Source organism: Peromyscus leucopus, chromosome 3, assembly GCF_004664715.2.
Source record: "Peromyscus leucopus breed LL Stock chromosome 3, UCI_PerLeu_2.1, whole genome shotgun sequence".
Taxonomy (NCBI): Eukaryota; Metazoa; Chordata; class Mammalia; order Rodentia; family Cricetidae; genus Peromyscus; species Peromyscus leucopus.
In genome coordinates this window covers 58,573,060-58,592,701 of record NC_051065.1, presented here as the reverse complement: position 1 = coordinate 58,592,701, position 19,642 = coordinate 58,573,060, and the positions used below count along the sequence as shown (strand labels likewise).

Sequence of the window (19,642 nt, the reverse complement as noted above, 5' to 3'; positions counted from 1 at the left end):
TGGTTAAAGATCAAATCTATTTCCCCTCCCTTTTAATATGGTCTAGCCTTAAGTAGTTTGTGTAACTGACAGAAAACAGTAGAACTGAGGTGGGACTTCAGAATTTCTGCCAAATTTCTCAGCATTACTCTGAGAGTCAACTGCCACATGGGAATTCTCGACTACTCTCCTGGTCCCCAACTTGGAAAGGCCCTGAGACTACATGGAGAACAAGAGGGCCCTGCTAAGTCTAACTAGTGTTAGACTTAGCATGTGTCTGAAAACTTCCAAACTAGTCCAATCATTAAATGGGTATCTCAGTGAGCATGAGCATATAAGCAAAGGAGCCCAGTAAGAATTCCCAACCTACAAAGTATGATACAATCAACTAGCTTTCATTTTAGGATAATGTGTTTCCCAGTGGTAGGTAACCAGACATTATGTGCCTCCAGATGAACTACAAAATGACAAAGAGATCAAATTTGTATCTCATCAGGCCTTGGCTTCCAGCTGCCAATCTGCAAGAGAACAGTTGTCCCTCTGTATCCTTGGATTGGTTCAGGGCCAATCTCTCTAGATGCCTATGTCTTTCATGAAATGGCACGGTATTTGCATATAACTATACACATCTTCCAATATGGTATTTTCTTTTCTTTTTTTAAAGATTTATTTTATCTATTATATAAAGTGTTCTTTCTGCAAGTTTGCCTGCAGGCCAGAAGAGGGCACCAGATCTCATTATAGATGGTTGTGAGCCACCATGTGGTTGCTGGGAATTGAACTCATGACCTCTGGAAGAGCAGTCAGTGCTCTTAACCTCTGAGCCATTCTCTCCAGGCCCCGGTATTTTTTGTTTGTTTTTAGAATGAGTTTTGCTATGCTGCCCAGGCTGGCCTGTATTTCCTAACACTCCGAGCTTAGCCTCTTGAGTGCTTCCCATATACTTTAAAGTGTGGCTAAATTTAAAGAAGAAAGTTCTATACAGGGTAACTGGAAGTACAGTCTAGTGGTACTTGCCTAGCATGCACTAGGCTTCAAGTTTGGTCCCCAGTACCCTAAACAAACAACAACAAAAAGAAAAGACTAAAGGCAGGTGGATCTCTGAGTTCAAGGCCAACCTGGTCTACATACAGAGTGAGTACCAGGACAGCCAGGGCAACAGAGAAACCCTGTCTCACCCTGCCCCCTTCCCCCCTCCCCCCCCCAAAAAAAAACTGTGCAATGTCATGTGATATTTAATCTGATGTCAGAAAACTCAACTGTACCGTTCTTATATACTTTTTTTTTTTTATTATGTTTGGGTTTTTTGTGCCACCCCTACCTAGCCCAGCTTTGTCAACCCTTTGAGTACAGCCATTTGGAGACTGTAAAACATGCATTCTCTGTAGACTCAACAAGGAACAAGCCACACAGTCCTCACTGTGGCAAACATGATGGAGATTAGTGAAGGGTCATGGGAGCGACGTGGTTCTTGAAAAGCTTGGAGTAGGATCTTAATTGTGTGAAGAAAAAAAAAAAAAGCTGTTCATGTATAGTAACTCAATTTCACTGAAGGAACAACGTATTTTTTTAATTTTAAAACAAATAAAAATAATTTGTTTGTAGAAGATTCTCATTTGCAACTTTGTTCCATTTTCAGAAACCTTAATTAACAAAAAAATTAAAAAACCAAAATATGCATTTTGGAAGTTGTATGTTTATCTGAGCAATAACTAAGATTTATTTCTTTTGTGGCTGCTGAGGTGTATTAACTTTGAAGACGATAATGTCTCCAAAAATATAATGTCTGCCTTGTCTGTATTTTCCAGCAGCCTTGACTGAATTTTTAGAACCTTCCTTTTTTTTTTTTTTTTTTTTTGTTAAAAGAACACATGACAAATTTTATTTTGGCTCTTTTGGATCTTTATCCTTATGTTCAGATTATTGAGATTTTTTTTTAATATGCAAAAAACCAAACATCTCTCTAAATGAAACAGCTAAAAATTTGGCTCTTTACTGAACATAAGTGACATATTTGGCTTTAAAAACAAAACAAAAAGAAAGTAACTCCAATTAAGTTTAGTTATGCAAACTGTTTTTCTGCTAGTTGCCTAATGTTCATGGACAGTCTACTTCCCTGGTACACGGTACACATCAGGCTTGATCATCAGTCCCATAGAAATACTTAAGTAAAACAAGAAAGATATTTGGGGTTACATAAAAATCACCCACATTTAACTAAACAAGTCCTATTTAAAAAATCATCTGTGGGGCTGGAGAGATGGCTCAGAGGTTAAGAGCACTGACTGTTCTTCCAGAGGTCCTGAGTTCAATTCCCAGCACCCACATGGTGGCTTACAACCATCTGTAATGAGACCTGGCACCCTCTTCTGTATACATAATAAATAAATAAATCTTTTTTAAAAAAAAAAGCACTAGTACCATGCTCATTCTGATCATATGCAAAACCTAGAGAAATAACTCAAAACTAGCATGCAGCCAGGTGCCCTGCCAGTCTAGTGTGAATGTCTAAAAAAGTGTGACAGAAAATAAAGAATTCTGCCTTTTTATTAAAAGGAACTTCTCAGGAGACTGGAGGGCAGGGGGTGGGGGGTTTGCAAGAAATCCATCAGCCTTGTTGGTGGCAGCTCGCGAAGGGCTGTTCCGTCAAACTGACAGTACAGAGAACAGACAGAAGATGAAGGGGCAGTCTGTGGTGTCGTCTCCCTACAGGTTTCCATGAGACAATCCTTGGATGTAACAAGTGGGGTGGAGGGGAACTTTGCTACCAACCACTTGACCATCAAATATGGAATTAAATATTCCCATTAAGGCAGCAAAACAAAAGCCAGTCGCAAACATGGCTTTCATTTCCACTATTGACAGATTTCTTTTGCTCTTTGGTTCCTCTTCTTGTCTTTCTCTTTTTGTGATCGACCAGCTAATTCTGTTACAGGTTCCTTTTGTGTTAATTTTTTTTTTGTTTTTTGTTTTGTTTTTTTGTTTTTGTTTTTCGAGACAGGGTTTCTCTGTGTAGTTTTGCGCCTTTCCTGGAACTCACTTGGTAGCCCAGGCTGGCCTCGAACTCACAGAGATCCGCCTGCCTCTGCCTCCCAAGTGCTGGGATTAAAGGCGTGCGCCACCACCGCCCGGCTTTTTTTGTTAATTTTTGTTTTTCCACTTCTACCTTCAATCGCTTGTCTGTGTCTACCCTGTAAACCAGGGTGCAGGTGGTGATCAGCATGTCTGCAAATGTGGTACTCATTCACTGTCCACCCCTGCACTCCCACCCACGAGGAAAGCACTCAAGAGCCAGAGAAAGATCTGGAAGAGGCTTTGCAGGACTGACCCCAGGGACCACTCATAAACTGCCTTTTAAAGTCTTTGTCTTTCATTACTTCCACCATAATGAATCCCTTTCCAAACTCTGTGTAAATCTTTCCTGCAGCCTGAGGAGCCTTCATGGCTTTCCTGATGGTCCATGCATGAACTTCATCTGGCCCTGAAGTGAGAAAGTATTCTAGTTGGCGTGCTGCAAACCCAGCCTTAGTGATCTTTGGCAAAGCACTGTGTATCCTGGTTTACTTTTCCAGTTCCAGCTACTTGTGTCCCTCCTCAGCACTCAATTTTTGCAACTTGAGTTCCAAGGCCCCACTAAAAGGAATGACCATGGCAACTGGGTCATGACTGTCTTTAACTCTTTATCCTTTATCAAGATCTTTCTTTTCCTTTTCAATATAGTCTTTTTCAGAAAAATTAACCAAGTAGACCATTAGTTTTGAAGTAAGAAATAAGTGTTTATTCAACACTTAAATCTCTCAGTCATCCCAAACATAATAGAAGTGAATATGTTTCTTTTGATCTATAAACCCAGAATCTGACTTTGCATATTATATCATATTCAGGCTTCAGGTTTTTGTTTTGTTTTGTTTTTTCCCTTAAGACAGGGTTTCTCTGTGTAGCTCTGGCTCTGGCTGTCCTGGAACTTGCTCTGCAGCCCAGGCTGGCCTCGAACTCAAGAGATGGGCCTGCCATTGCCTCTGAGTGCTGGGATTAAAGGCGCGAGCCATGACCACCCGGCTTGAGCTTCAGTTTCTTATCTCCTCCTCTCACGGCCATCTATAATGGGCCCAATCATTTATCCATCTTTCAGCAGAAGCTCTTCATGTATTATTTCTACATCTCAAGTGGGATCTATGATTCATGATCTCATCATCTTCAAAAGCATATTAGATTAAGCCCCATCACAGGCACTAATATGAGATAAAAAGGCATTCAACAAGCCCTTCCCGTTGTGAGCTCCTTTCATAGGCCAGCAATATCCACTACATTTAGAAAAGCAGGAATCTTCATTGGTTTGTGATACTGCAACCTTTCATCTGGCACAGGAATGCTACTCTCATTGTGGTAGATGGCACAGAGCGGGAAGTTTTCTGCTGAAGCTGACTATTGGTTAACATATTGAAAAAGGTAGACTTCCCAACACTGGCAATCCAACAACACCCACATTCGGTGAGGTTCCAAATCTTAACAATGACTGGGGGTAGTTTAATTCCATCTCCTCTCCTTCTCAGGGCATCATGTTGAGTGTGCAAGATTGCGTGGGGTCCCGGGCTACAAAGACTGATGTGACTGGCAACTGGAGGTAAGAAGGAAAGTGGGCTGTTTTTTGCTTTTTTTTTTTGAGCCCAAGACTCACTCTAGCCCAAGCTGGCCTTGAACTCATGGAAATCCATCTGCCTTAGTCTCTCAAATATTGGGGTTAGGTGCATGAGCCACTGCATCCAGCTTATCTGTATTTCTGATTTAAAACCACTGCCTCTTTAAAAGCAGAGATTTAAAAAATAAGGAGAAAAGGGGCAGGAGAGATGGCTCGGTAGTTAAAAGCACTGACTGCTCTTCCAAAGGACCTGGGACTGATTCCTAGCACCCACATGGCAGCTCACAGCTGTCTGATGCCTTCAGGCCTCTGCAGGCACCAGGCACACATGTGATGCAGACACACATGCATGCAAAACACCCATACACATATAAACATAAATAAGAATGAATGGAACCAAACAAAACAAAACAAAAATTAAGGTGCCTTGGGAAAATTGTTAACTTGTGAAGAGGAATGCAAATTGGCAAACATAAAAGGCAAAGAGATTTATTTTTCTAGAGCTTTTAATAATACTGGAATTTGTTTTGTTGTTGTTTGTTTTTAATATCATTTGGACACCAGGCATGGTGGGGCATGTCTATAATACTAGTGCCTGCGAGACTGAGGCAAGAGAATGCAACATTCATGATGGCCTGACAACTTAGTAAGACCTTGTGTCAAAATGTACTTTAAAAAAGAGGAAGAGTAGACGACCTGAGATCACTCTCCAGAATCCATATTAAGACAAAAAGAACTGAAAAAAAAAAAAAAAAAAAAAAAAAAGACAGAACTGACCTTACAAAGTTGTTGTCTGGCTTCCATACATGCATTGTGACACACACCTGCATTCACATTACACACACATACACACACACAGTAACAAGGGCTGGACAGATGGCCCAGCAGTTAAGAGCATTGGCTGCTCTTCCAAAGGATCTGGATTCAGTACCTAGCACCTGCATGACAACTTTCAACCATCTGTGACTCCAGTTCCAGATTTGATACCTTTTTCTGGCCTCTGAGTATGAGGCACAGACATGGTATATATACATACATACATTCGAGAGAAACAAACATCTAAAATAAAAACAAATGCAATCTCTTTTTTTAAAAGGTAATTTTTTAAAAAGTCTTGGTGAGATAAGACAGTGGTGGTGCACATCTTTAATCCCAGCACTCCAAAGGCAGAGGCAGGTGGATCTCTGTGAGTTCAAGGCCATTCTGGTCTACAAAATAGATGCCAGGACAGCTAGGGATACACAGAGAAACCCTATCTCTCTCTCTCTCTCTCTCTCTCTCTCTCTCTCTCTCTCTCTCTCTCTCTCTCTCACACACACACACACACACACACACACACACACACACACACACCACACGCACACATGCACACGTGCGCGCGCGCGGAAAAAAAAGAAAAAGAAAAAAAGAGAAGGAAAGAAAAAGAAAAAAGTCTTGGCAAATTTAAAAAGACTAAAATCACAGAGAGATTGGTGGCTCATGCCTGTAATCCCAGCAATGGAGAGGCTGAGACAAAGGACTGCTGCAAGTTCAAGTCCAGACAGTGCTAGCTAGCAAAGCTTTGATTTGTTGGTTTAAAAAAAACCTTTAGATCAAGAGCAAACTCTATTCAGTATGGTACTATGAATTCTAATCAGCACAATTAAGCAAGAAAAAGAATAAAAGTCATCGAAATTGGAAGAAAGATTAAAGTGACCTTTGCTCAAGGATGGCATGACCTAATGTCAGAAAACTCCCAAAGTCCTTCATGTGCAGGACAAAGAGGAGACGCAGCTAGGGCTTAGCTTAGTTGGTAGAGTGCTTGTCTAGCATGTATGAAAACCTGAATGTGGTCCTCAATACTGGATAAACCATGTATGGTAGCACATGTCTAGAATCTCAGGAGCTCAAGGCCAGCCTGAACTACACAAGAATCAGCCTCAAAAGTCACCACAACCACCACCAAAGAGAGATGTGGAATAAACAGAAGAAAATCATCTTGGAGGCAAGCATGGCAGTATTTTCAGTTATCAGGAAGGCTAGAGTAGAAGGTCTGTTTAAACCCAGGGGTTGGAGGTCAGCTACAATAAATTTAAAAACAAAAATAAAAAAATAAAGCTAAAAATCTATGACTGACCAAATTGGGGAAGTCTCTCTATATTAGAATCTACCATTATATTAATATTCACTGTCTTGAGAATGACGGATGGTTTCAAAGAATGTGCTTGTTCTTACAAGACATAATCACAATGTCTAAGGAGTGTAACAATAAGGTCTGGAGTTTTTCTCCCTAAGGGGCAGAGTGGAGAAAACAAACCAAAGATTGTAGGTTTCTTTTAGGGAAATAAAAGTGTTCTAAAAATCAATAGTGGTGATACAGGCACAACTCTATTAATACACTAAGACTGCTGCACTTTATGTAGATTAGCTATGTGTGAATTTTACCAAACCTACTTTAAAAAAGGTAAAAGTAATTACGATACGTCTGAATATGTTAAGAGTAATAGAATGTCCTATGCCTTATGTTGTCACTGATTACTTAAAAGATATACAAAGTGAAAAACAAAAACATTGTATTATATATTCAAGACTGCACAGTATATAAAAGTAAATTATCTTTTCTTAATTAAAAAAATTTAAACTTTCTCTATATGCAGAAAATGGTTGAGACTTCAGGTCACAACTTCTACACAACTTGACTATGTTGATACACACACTATAAAAGCTTCAAAATTTTTCCAGATAGTCTATTTAAAAATGCTACTATGAGAGATGTGGATCCACCTCAGGGGTAGAGTGCTTGTAAACCCAAAGCCCTGAGTTCAGTACTTACCTTACCCCATCCCCAAAACTCTAACATAGGGCAATCAACTAAGCACAGACAAAGGGGGAAGTTAGGAAGGGCCTGGAAATGCAGTACAAAACCCTAGGCTTGATCTCAGCACCACATAAAGGAGGCGTGGTTCACACCTGCAATCCCAGATAGAGGCAGGAAGATTAGGAGTTCAAGGTCATCCTTATTGCTACAGAGAATTTGAGACCACCCTGGACTACAAAAGACCCTGTCCCCGTCAAAATAAGACCTGTCCCCCGTCCCCCGTCCCCCCGTCCCCCCCACCCCCCCGCAAAAAAAAGGAAGGGAAAAAGAAAAAAGAAAGAAAACGAGGTTAGCAAACAATCATAATTACTGATGTTTTTCTTTTCTTTTAAAGAACCTCTCATTTGCTATGTGGCCAAGGATGACTCCACTTCCTGAATGTGGACATAATACACCAACACACCTGGTTTTTGAGGTACTGGGGATGTATCCAGAGGCTCATGCACACACGAAAAACACCGACTGAGCTATATCCCAGCACCATAATTACTGATTTTACAATTAAAAGTACAATTTTAAGCCGGGGAGTAGCAGAGCACGCCTTTAATCCCAGCACTCAGATGGCAGCAGCAGCAGGGCAGCCAAGGCAGAAACCGGTCTCAAAAACCCAGTAATAATAATAATGATAATATATACAATGTGAGCTTGACTCACTTTGTTACACACTAACAGAAAAGCTACCACTAACACAGTAAGTTCTCTTACTTGTACCCTTGACTCTCACAGCTCAACAGTAACACTCTGTACTGGATTATTTTCTAAGCGGCCACGGCTGTCTTCAAAAACACAAACAACCTTAATTATCTCTGCATCTCCCCAAAGCATACAGAAATCCTTAGGTCACAACAAGCTTTGTATATACACATAACGTTGTGAAGTATGACCAAAAAAGGATATCATCTCTTTTACTTTTACACTTTTTTGGTTTTCGGGGCAGGGTTTCACTGGAGCTTGCTCTGTAGACCAGGCTGGCCTCGAACTCACAGAGATCCATCTGCCTCTGCCTCCCAGTGCTGGGATTAAAGGCGTGCGCAACTACACACGGCTTCTATGATACTTCCTAGTTTTCCCAAACATGCAACACATGCTTTCCTAGGTATGTGAGACACTTAACTCCATTAAGAATAACTATCAAAACAGAATTTAAAACGTGTAAAGAGAGAAGGGGCAGCAGAGCAAGCAAATCAATTCTTTACAGATACAGAAAAGCCGGAAGATGAGAAACTCTTTTCAATCTGAGGTATGCATGTGTGTTCCTGATTACAAGTGCAGCAGCGTTACGGTGTCCTGTGGAAGTCACAGGATGTCAGGTGGGTCTGCACCTTCCATATTGACACAGACATTCAATGATTACACAGCACACAGCTGTTTCCAGGTGTGTGGGGGTTCTGGGGAGTCCAGACTCAGGTCCTCACCCGTGCACAGCAAGCACTGCACCCACTGAGCTTTCTCCCCAGCCTCAGCAATACCTCTACTCTCATCTGGAGAACTGCATGGGCTGTGCCGGAGGGGAACCTCAATTCTGTTTGATTTTTAGTGATGAGAAGCATGATGTTTTCTCTAGCTAAAATCTGAAAATTTAAATGTTTTGTTCCATGTGCTGAGATGCACACCTGTAATTTCAACACCTGGGAGATACAGGCAGGAGGATCACCATTTCCAAAAAATAAATAAAGGGTTTCAAATTTTTTTCAGAGACAAACTTGAAAGAGGAAAAAGAGCGTCTTCTAAAAGGAGCTTACTTCAAAACATTTTCGGTATTTCTAAAATTTACTAAAAGCAGCAGTGTACTCCGATCCGGGCAACTAAAGCAAAGGGAAGAGCTGTGTCTCTCGGCACTCCGATGATGCAGCTCCAGGGGCAGAATGTTCGCCAAGCAGGACTGCGACCCTGGGTTCCTACAGTATTACAGCAGTATTACTAACTAGGGTGGTGGTGCACACCTATCTACCCTAGCACAGTCTTAGCACTCAGGATAGACACAGAAGGAACACAAGTTCAAGGACATTCTTGGCTACAGAGTGAGTTTAAGGCCAGCCTGGGCTACATGAGACCCTCTGAAATGGTTATGCATTGTCAACTTGATGAGATTTAGAATCACCATGGAAACAAATCTCTGGGCATCTAGAGTAAGATAAATGAAGTGGGAAGACAAACCTAAATGTGAATGGTATCTACCATTCCACGGGCTGCGATCCTGGACTGAATTAAAAGAAAGCAAGTTATACAGAAGTATTCACAGCTCTCTGCTTCCTGACTGTGGACACATCAGCTGCCCTCTGCTTCTGCTAGCCTACTGTTTCTGCCATGATAGCCCATGCTCCCTGGAACTGTAGCCAAAACAAACCCTTCCTTCCTTAACTGCTCTGTCAGGTCTTTTGTTATAGCAACAAGATAAATAACTAACTTATCCTGTTTCAAAAAGGAAAAAAGGGGAAATCTTCATCTAATGTTCGTGTGGTCTAGATGGAGGTTATAGCTTAGCACTGAAATGTCCCCAAGCTCACTTGTTGAAGTCACAATCCATCAATGTTTAGGTTCTTCATTAGACCATGAAAGCTCTAAATTTCATCAATGGGTTTAATCCACAAATGAATTCATAACTTAATGTGGGGCCATTGAGATGACTCAGTATGTAAAGGCGCTTACCCCCAAGCCTGACAACCTGAGTTTGATCCCCGAGACCAATATGGTGGAGACAGAAGTGACTCCTTTGACCTCTACACATATGGCAAATACATGCCCTCACCTCACACAAAATAAATAAAATGTAATTTAAAACACATAACGGACTATTGGGAAATGACAAAGTTTTAGGAGGCGGTGCCTAGTTGAAGGAAGCAGGAGGACAAAGCGTGTAGACTTGAAGGTCTACGGAGTCCAAAGGTCCTGTCTTTGCTTCTTCCTGTTTCCCAGTGACTGACATAAGCAGCTTTGTTCCACAACTACTCCCTAGCATGACACTCTGCCGCATCAATCTGAGGACCACAGAGCTACTATGACCATGCACTGAGAACTCTGAAATCATGAACCCAAATAAATCTGGACTCTTGGTCCATCTCAAGTATTTGTCACAGTGATGATATAAAACTGACTTAGGAAAAAGGGATTTGCTTTTTAATTAAACTATAGAGAGCAGCTATATACATTTCCCAGGACAATTCTATAGGTAAATGACCTTAGAGAAAAAATTCCCAAATCCTGCCACCTGGGAGGCAGAGGCAGGCGGAACTCTGAGTTTGAGGCCAGCCTGATCTATAGAGTGAGTTCCAGGACAGCCAGGGCAGCTCAGAGAAACTGTCTCTAAAGTACCAAACAAACAAACAAATTAAAAAAAAAGCAGAGCAGAACCAAAAAGGAAAGAAGAGCTATTTTCTAATTCCAAACACCTTTTTACTTAATATTAAGACACAGAAAGTGTCTCATTTCGTAGCCCAGGCTGATCTTAGGCTCTAAGTGCTGGGACTTCAGGTGTGACCCACCATGCCCATTTGGCCTTTGAAGTTGCCTTGTGTACTGCTCAACTCGACCTCTCCTTCCTAATGTCTGTCTTTTGGAATAAGACTAATTACGAGAATCACCTGTAAAGTAACTAGGCAAATGACAATCAAAAGCTACTAAATGCCAAGAGTGGCAGCGACTCCTATACTCCCAGTGCTGGGTAGACAGAAGTGGGAAAGAGAAACAAGACCTTAATGTCATGCTGAGCTACATATGAGTTCTAGGCCAGCTAGAATCCATGAGACTGTGTTTCAAAAAAATTAAAAAACTACTAAGTAAATCGTTAGTTTAAAAAATATAAGCCTCCCTGGGCTATACAGAGGTTTAAATCTAGCCTAGACAATTTTGAAAGTCTGTCTCAAACTACAAAGAAAATATCTGGGGCCGGCCGGTGGTGGCACACGCCTTTAATCCCAGAACTCGCAAGGCAGAGGCAGGTAGATCTCTGTGAGTTCGAGGGCAGCCTGGTCTACAGAGTTGAACAGGACAGCCAGGGCTACACAGAGAAACCCTGTCTTGAAAAACTAGAAGAAGCCGGGCGTGGTGGCGCACGCCTTTAATCCCAGCACTCGGGAGGCAGAGCCAGGCGGATCTCTGTGAGTTCGAGGCCAGCCTGGGCTACCAAGTGAGCTCCAGGAAAGGCGCAAAGCTACACAGAGAAACCCTGTCTCGAAAAAACCAAAAAAAAAAAAAAAAAAAAAAAAAAAAAAAAGAAAGAAAAACTAGAAGAAGAAAAAAAAAAAACACCTGGGAATATAGCTCAGTGGTGAAGTGCTGACATGAGGTCCTAGGTTCAATCCCTAGTGCTGGGGGTGAGGTAATGTTGGGGATATAGCTCAGTTGTAAAGCATTTGTCTAGCATGTGTATGTAAGGTCCTGAGTTCAAACCCAGCATCTGGGGCTGAAAAGGTGGCTCAAAGGTTAAGAGAATTGGCTATTTTTCTAGAAGTCCTGAGTTCAATTCGCAGCAACCACACTGTGGCTCAAACCCAGCATCTAGCCCTTCTCCCCCTAAAAAATCTTCTATTCATAATAATCCTGCCAATACTAAATGTTAAGAGACAATAATTTATCATCTCATTTTTTGCTCTGCATTCTAGGAGCTGGGAGGGGTTAGGACCTGTTGCTTTAAAACAGTAACAAGTTACCGTGTTTTGATAGCTAAGCCAACCGAATTCTGACCCCATGGATGCTAGAGTACACTGCTCACCATCCCTCCTGCTAACTGCAGAAAGAAAGAGTAAGGAGGATAAGGAGGATCTTTACAAGGAGAGAATAAAGCACTTACACTTCAAGGACTTTCTAGGCACAGATGCCAGGTGCTACCCACTGAAATCCAGGCTTGGACTAAGCTCCACATTCTCAAAGGGCCATCTCATCCGAAGCCTGGGGCTCAGAGTCAGCAGGAGGAAGCTGCAGCTCCCACTAGCAGCACATTTCAAAGAGACTGCAACAAGAGAACATGTTCCATGTAAGGTCTAATTCAATCTCCCTCTTCACAAAGCAGCAGCAGCAGCAGCAGCAGCAGCAGCAGCAGCACAGACCTTCCCATCAGTCTTTTCTTTCCAAGGATATTTCCATGTCTCTGTGATGAATATGGGGGCAGGCTACAGCCCAGCAATCCTTTCACGAGCATGCCCCAAGTCCTTCACTATACTGCAGCACAACATATCTGCAGAGTACCTGCCTTTTGTCTTCTTTAATGATGCATTGTTGTTTCAGGACTCACTGGTATACCAACAGCTCTAAAACTGCCAAGTCAACCACAACCACTCAGCAGGCCTCAACAATGCAAGCATACACCCAAACAGGAGCCAAAGGAGTCATTAGCTGCCAAGATTTAGACTCAAATCAGGGCTGCTAATTAATCCTGCACAAAAACAACTTAAACAGAATTACTTGAAATCCTTCAGAGAATCCAAGAGCTTTGATGAACAGAAAATGAGTTTCTGGAAATAAGATATTCAATGAGACATGAAAAGTAACATAAAAGTGTCTGGTTGCTGCATTTTAAAGGAAAACCAATCAATGGATGATAGATTTATTAAATGAGAGTTGCTAGGGAATATAGGGCAGATAGTCTAATCTCAACTTCCTATAGTTATTAAGTTCAACAGAGCTGGGGCTAGAAGAAGGCTCAACAGTTAAGAACTTGCTGCTCTTCAGAGAATGTCAAGGTAGAAGAAACCATTTGTTAAAGGAGGTCCTCAAAGCCAAAATATAGAAAACCTATTTACTTTCATTCCTGCCAACCTAAGTAAATTTGTAACAATTCAATAGATGAAATTTTAAAATTTTTATCACATTTTTATTTATTGTATTTGTATGTGTTTACATGCATGTGTGCCATGACACATGAGTAGAGACCAGAGAGGTCAACTTGTGGGAATCAGTTTCTCCTTCCTTTAGGTTAGGTTTCAAGGACTGAACTCAGGTCATCAGGCTTGGCAGCAGGCACATCTCATTATTAGCAGTAAGGGTTTTTTTTTTTTTTTTTTTTTTGGTTTGTTTTTGAGACAGAATTCCATTGTAGCCCCCAGTATCTAGAACTCACAACAAAGCCAAGGATGACTTTGAACTCCTTCTAAAATTTCCTGCCTCCAGCTACCCAGTGCTGTTACTACAGACATGCACCACTAAACCTGGTTTTATGCATTGCTGGGATTTGAACCCAGGGCTTCTTTGTGCATGCTAGACAAGCACTCCACAACTGAGATACACCTTCTGCTCAACTGATAAAAGTTTATTATGTGTATTAACCATAATAACAAAATTGAGAATCAAATATTTTAAACTCATAAAAAATAATGTGAGGCCAGGCAATGATGGCACACCTTTAATCCCAGCACTTGGTAGGCAGAGACAGGCAGATTTCTATGAGTTCGAGCCCATCCTGGTCTACAGAGTGAGTTCCAGGACAGCCAGAACTACACGTAGAAATTCAGTCTTGAAAAAACAAAAATAAATAGATAAAAATATCCTAAAAATGTGAAATGCGATATTAAAGTACTATTTATGAATTCACTGTGTTTAAAAAGATCTGGGCCCTGGGCAGTGGTGGCGCATGCCTTTAATCCCAGCACTCGGGAGGCAGAGGCAAGCGAATCTCTCCCAGAGAGTTCAAGGCCAGCCTGGTCTACAGAATGAGTTTCAGGACAGGCTCCAAAAGCTACACAGAGAAACCCTGTTGGGGGGGTGGGGGGAATCTGGGCCCTGACTGGTAGGGCCTTTACTTCCATCACTCAGGAGGCAGAGGCAGGCAGATCTCTATGAGTTCAAGGCCAGCCTTGTCTAACATAGCCAGGTCCAGGCCAGAAGAAGTTACATAGTGAGATTTTTGTCTCAAAATAAATAAATAAATAAGGCTCTGAATTTTCAAAAACTGTGTGTTCAAGTTCACTCACATATTCTCTTGTTTGGGGATGACTGTTAAATGTCATTACACTATTGGTGAGACAGAAAGTACAGGGCACAATGCACACACTGAGAACAAAGAACTGTGCTGTAAGATCAGGGAAGAAAAAGAAGTAAAAACAAACAATATAAATTCTGCTACCAGAAAATCTCATCAAAAGAAAAAGAAAGACTTATTTCCTAATATTTTCTTTTGAAAAGTATACCAGGAAAGAAAAATGAGTACTTTCTAAAAGGGATCCTGCCACTACAAAACTGCCCCTTTTAACAGAAATGTGCATTTCTAATAAAGAGAAAGGAAGTTGTTCTCTCTGTGGTTTCATCTGGACAACCATTCAGCACTGGTGACTGTCCAGCACTGTGCTGCAAGCTGTGGAATACTGCAAGAGGGTCTGAGTAGTGATGCACCGAAACTTCCTATACTTTGTTATTAAGCTCAATAGAACCTAAAATTCTAAAAATCTAAGACAGGTATCTGAAGCATTGGGCAGGGTTTTGTTTTTATCTTTCCAGAAGAATGAAGGCATCCAACTAAGGAATCTGAAGATCACTGGACAAATGAGACATCTGAAGAAAAAGGACGAATGATCCAGAAAAAAATGACCCAAGAAAAAGAGTAAGTTGGCCTACTGGTATATCACCCATGTGACTTAGCAACTACTTCTGAACATATTTCCCCAAAGAAATGCAAGCAGGGGTGTCATGGTTAAGCTCTAAGAACACTATGCTAGGTGAGAAAAGTTGGCAACACCACAGAATTGTTGGTTCCAGAGAGCAATTGGTTTCAAAGACAACAGAATGCTGTAGGAAAGGGGAACAGGGGCTGGTTGTGTTTTAATGAGTATATCTTAGTTTTTGTAGGGAAAAGTCTAGAGATTTATGGTAGTAACAGTTACACAATGTCAGTGTACTTAATGTCACTGAACTATACACTTAAAAATGGCTAAACGGTGGGCTGCAGAGACAGCTCAGCAGTTAGGAGTGCTCGCTGCTCTTCAAAGGACCAAGTCGGATTCCTAGCACCACACTGGGCAGCAGCTCACAACTGCATATAATTCCAGCTCCAGGGAGTCGATACCCTCTCTGGCCTGTGCAGGTGCCCACATACAAACATACAATTTTTTTTTTAAAGCTAGCCAGAAGCTTGTAATCTGGCAAAGGTGGGGCTGAGGAAGAGCATGAACTCAAAGGCAGTCTTTGCTCCACAGTAGGATTTTTGTCTCAAAGCAGAACAACAAAAATGACTAAAATGGTAAATTTTGTTTCGAATTTTTTCTCACAATAAATACATAGCAACTTCCAGATCAACCAGATCTACATAGTGAGAGATTCTGTCTCCAAAGAAAGGAGCTGGAGCCAGGGATGGCTCAGTGGTTAAGATCGAATCCTGCTCTTATGGAAGACCAGGTTCAGCTCCCAGCAACCGTATCAGGTGCTCACAGTCAGTTGTCATTCAGCCTCAGGGAATTGAACTCCATCTTCCAGCATCTGTAGGCACCTGCACTCACATGCACAACTCATCCACAGAAACACACACAAATAATAAAAATAAAATATATATTTTTGAGTCAAGGTCTCTCTATGTAGCCTTTGCTGTCCTGGAACTCTGTGTAGATCAGGCTAATCTCACATTCATAGAGCTCTGTCTGCCTCTGCCTTCTGGATTAAAGGCATTCACTACCTCATTTGGCATAAATAAATATTTAAAAATCCACAAAAGCTGGCCAGCAAGACGGTTTAGTGGGTAAAAGCACTTGCTTCATAAGCCTGACCAGCTGAGTTCTACCTCTCAATCTCATTGAAGGCAAAAGCAGACTCCCAGATGTGTGCAAACCTATTTTTTGAGTACCCATACAGGGTAATATTTTTAAACCCATAAAATATACTTTTCATTTTCCCCATAAACACTAATACAATAAAAGCTGAATAAATACTTGGAAAAGTCTTGAAAAATCTATATTGTAATTAGAAAATGTAGCAGTGCCCTGATGATTTTATGTATCAAACTATCAAGTGGTCCAAGACCAGGTGAGCCAGAAATAAATGAATCCAGGTAAGAATGAATAGCACCAGTAAATAGACAACCATACCCACAAAAACACCATCACAAATTCACAGTCTACCCTGTCCAATTAATGGAATGGATTCATTTAAACTTTCATTTCACTTTAATTAAATAGCCATGCCTGGCTAAAGGCTTCCTTATGGAATGCTGTAAGTACATTAATGAAATCTTAGCCTTTCCTCTTTGTTTACTTACATACTCAGTTTCCACCAATGAGCATATAATATTCGTTCCTATATTCATTAAGCTAACTGATCCTCAGAAATTATATAGAAACATTTTTTATTTTCTAAAAAGTCTTCCTTTCAAAAATCAAGCTTTGTTTTAAAGGTCACTTAACTAGAAGATATAAACATAACCACAAAAATAAATAAGCAAAAGATAAACTAAATTAGTAACTACAACTGCTAGAACAAACCAAAAGTCTAGGTATTGAAACTAAGCAGAAGAATCAAGGAACTCCCTTTGTGTGGCTGTGGAGCCATCATCCATGCTGGGTGAAGACTTTCAGGGGCAGCTGCTTTGGGGTCATCCATAACTCTACAAGGAAATCAAGGCAGAGGAAGCCTAAGTATTCAGAGAGTCCCATATTTACTAAGTGGTGACACTGGGTCATGAATCTAGATCACCTGTCTCTGATCTGGTACCTGCTCAGCATGATGAGAAGAATCTTGGAGGAAACACAGTGAGCTAGCAAAGGAAAATGAACCATCCAGTGATGTGGTGATGTATTTCTAATCTAAGAAATAAAGCTTGCCTGAGGATCAGAGGACAGAGCCAGTCACTAGATTAAACATAGAGGTCAGGCAATGGTGGCACACACCTTTAACCCTAGCACTCAGGAGGCAGAGATCCGTCTGGATCTCTGTGAGTTCAAGGCCACACTGGGATACATGAGATTGATCCAGTCTAGGAAAGAAACAGAACCAGGCAGTGGAGGCACACACCTTTAATCCCAGTGTTTGGAAAGTACACATGCCATTAATCCTAGCAGTAGGAATGTTGAGATAGGAAGTAAAATGGCTGGACCGAGAAAGGCATATAAGGCATGAGGAGACAGGAACTAGAGAGTTTTTGAGCTGAGAACTCAGAGGCATTCAGTCTGAGGATTTGTGGAGACAGGATACGCTGAGGAGTTAGTGAGGTGAGAAGTGGCTGTGGCCTGTTCCTCTGATCTTTCAGCATTTACCTCAGTATCTGACTCCGGGTTTTTATTATAAGACCATTTGGGATTGGTGCAACACAGTGACCTAAAGCAAGAGATTCTGAAAAAGACTATGTATGACTGTGCAGGTGACAAGCACAGGCGCTACACCATGTGAGCAGAAAGACTTGCTTCTTACTATTTTGCCTCCTAAATAAAGTTCCAGAAGGGAAAAGCACTAGAAAAGCAAGCAGAAGCTGACAGCCATGGTCCATAGCCTTTCTGACATGCTATAAGGAAATTTTCATTGACATGTGACAAATCATATACAAAAATACCAGCTGGGTTCATTAAAGCATGACTTTATCTCATCTTAATTCTGGTTGTTTTTTTTTTTTTTTTTTTTTTTGGTTTTTCGAGACAGGGTTTCTCTGTGTTGCTTTGCGCCTTTTCCTGGAACTCACTTGGTAGCCCAGGCTGGCCTCGAACTCACAGAGATCCGCCTGGCTCTGCCTCCCGAGTGCTGGGATTAAAGGCGTGCGCCACCACCGCCCGGCTTGTTTTTTTTAATATGCTTTTCACCATGTCTTTTCAGTTTCCAGATAAACTACAGTACCTACCTACTTTTCTCTGGTTTTGTTTTATTTATTTTTATTTATTCATTCATTCATTCATTCATTTATTGGTTTTGGTATTTTGAGACAGAATTTCTCTGTGTAGCCCTGGCTGTCAGAACTCTCTTGAACTCAGAGATCCGCCTGCCTCCACCTCCCAAGTGACTAAAAGGTGTGAGCTGCCACCATGGCCCTGCTGTCTCTGGCATTTTTAAGATAGGGTCTCTTGCCCAGGCTGGCCTCAAACTCAGTCTGAGCTGTCTCCCTGTCCCCACCCCCAAGTAGTTAGCAGGACAGGCATGGCCCACACTCGTAGTTTGTGCAGAGCTGTGGGTCACATCCATGGCTTCGTGCATGCTAGACAAGCACTCTACTAACTGGGCCGTCCCCGAGCCCTGAACTATAACTTTCCAAACTAACTTCGAGTCCACAGAGCATCTCTGCAAAAGAACCAACTTAAAACAACTAAGCGGCATAACTACTAGCCCTAGAAGAAGACAGTCTTTGTTCCTCAGAGCTTTCTAAGGCGTCTACTAATTCTGTATACACACTGGAGGTGGCCAAAGGAGACTACTAAGTACTCAGAACATACATGCTGCTATCACATAAGGATTCCTTAAGATCTGATTCAAATTCACTTAGTTTCTTTTAAAACACTTCAGAGTTGTCAATGATATCTGCTTACCATAGTATGTAACTATGGCTCAAGTCTTCCAAGAATTTTGGTGAAAATGGTCTATAGAGTAATGAATAAAAGTTCTTCAGAAGCTGGGTGGCGGTGGCACATGCCTTTAATCCCAGCACTTGGGAGGTAGAGCCAGGCAGATCTCTATGAGTTTGAGGGCAGCCTGATCTACAGAGCTACATCCGGGACAGGCACCAAAACTACAAAGAAGGAAAGAAAAAAAGAAAAAAAAAAAGTTCTCCAGAAACACCTGCTTTAGCTGGAATTGCTAGAACACACCCAGCACTTGTCCAGCAGAGGCAGGAGTTGAAGAGGTTTCAAGGCCATTCTGGGCTAACAAGAGACACCCTCTAAAAAAAGAAGGCAAAACTCCACATGACAAAGAAACCGGAAACAGATAACACCAAAACTGTAAAAACTCTTTTTTTGTTGGGGGAAGGGTTTTTTCAAGACAGGGTTTCTCTGTGTAGCCCTGGCTGTCCTGGAACTCAACACTGTAGACCAGGCTGGCCTCAGACTCACTGAAACAGAAATCAGCCAGCCTCTGCCAGGATTAACTATGGTGTCTAACATATAAACTATCTTAATGAACAGACCTGAAAAAGCTGGACTCTGCCTGGGGACAGGATGAGCTCAGATGGGGAGTGTCAAAAATAAATCCTAAGGCTCAGAATTATAAACACCAGGTACAACTAAAGGTAGATACCCTGCTCTGTTTAAGCAGCAGGCAGACCCCTAGATTTT

General features: G+C 41.5%; 1 protein-coding gene and 1 pseudogene across 6 annotated transcripts in view; both read right to left on the bottom strand.

The window, feature by feature from the left end:
- Tnpo3 (transportin 3) overlaps positions 1–19,642 on the bottom strand; it is a 97,135-nt gene that overhangs the window by 56,299 nt on the left and 21,194 nt on the right. For 2 of the 6 annotated variants that reach the window (XM_028866206.2, XM_037203688.1), the window contains exon 2: positions 12,265–12,423. The exons of the other annotated variants lie outside the window; for them this stretch is intronic. The gene's annotated coding sequence lies outside the window, so the exon portion shown is untranslated. The remainder of the gene's footprint in view (positions 1–12,264; positions 12,424–19,642) is intronic. 6 annotated transcript variants of the gene reach the window in all.
- Positions 3,104–3,927, bottom strand: LOC114691020 (annotated as a pseudogene).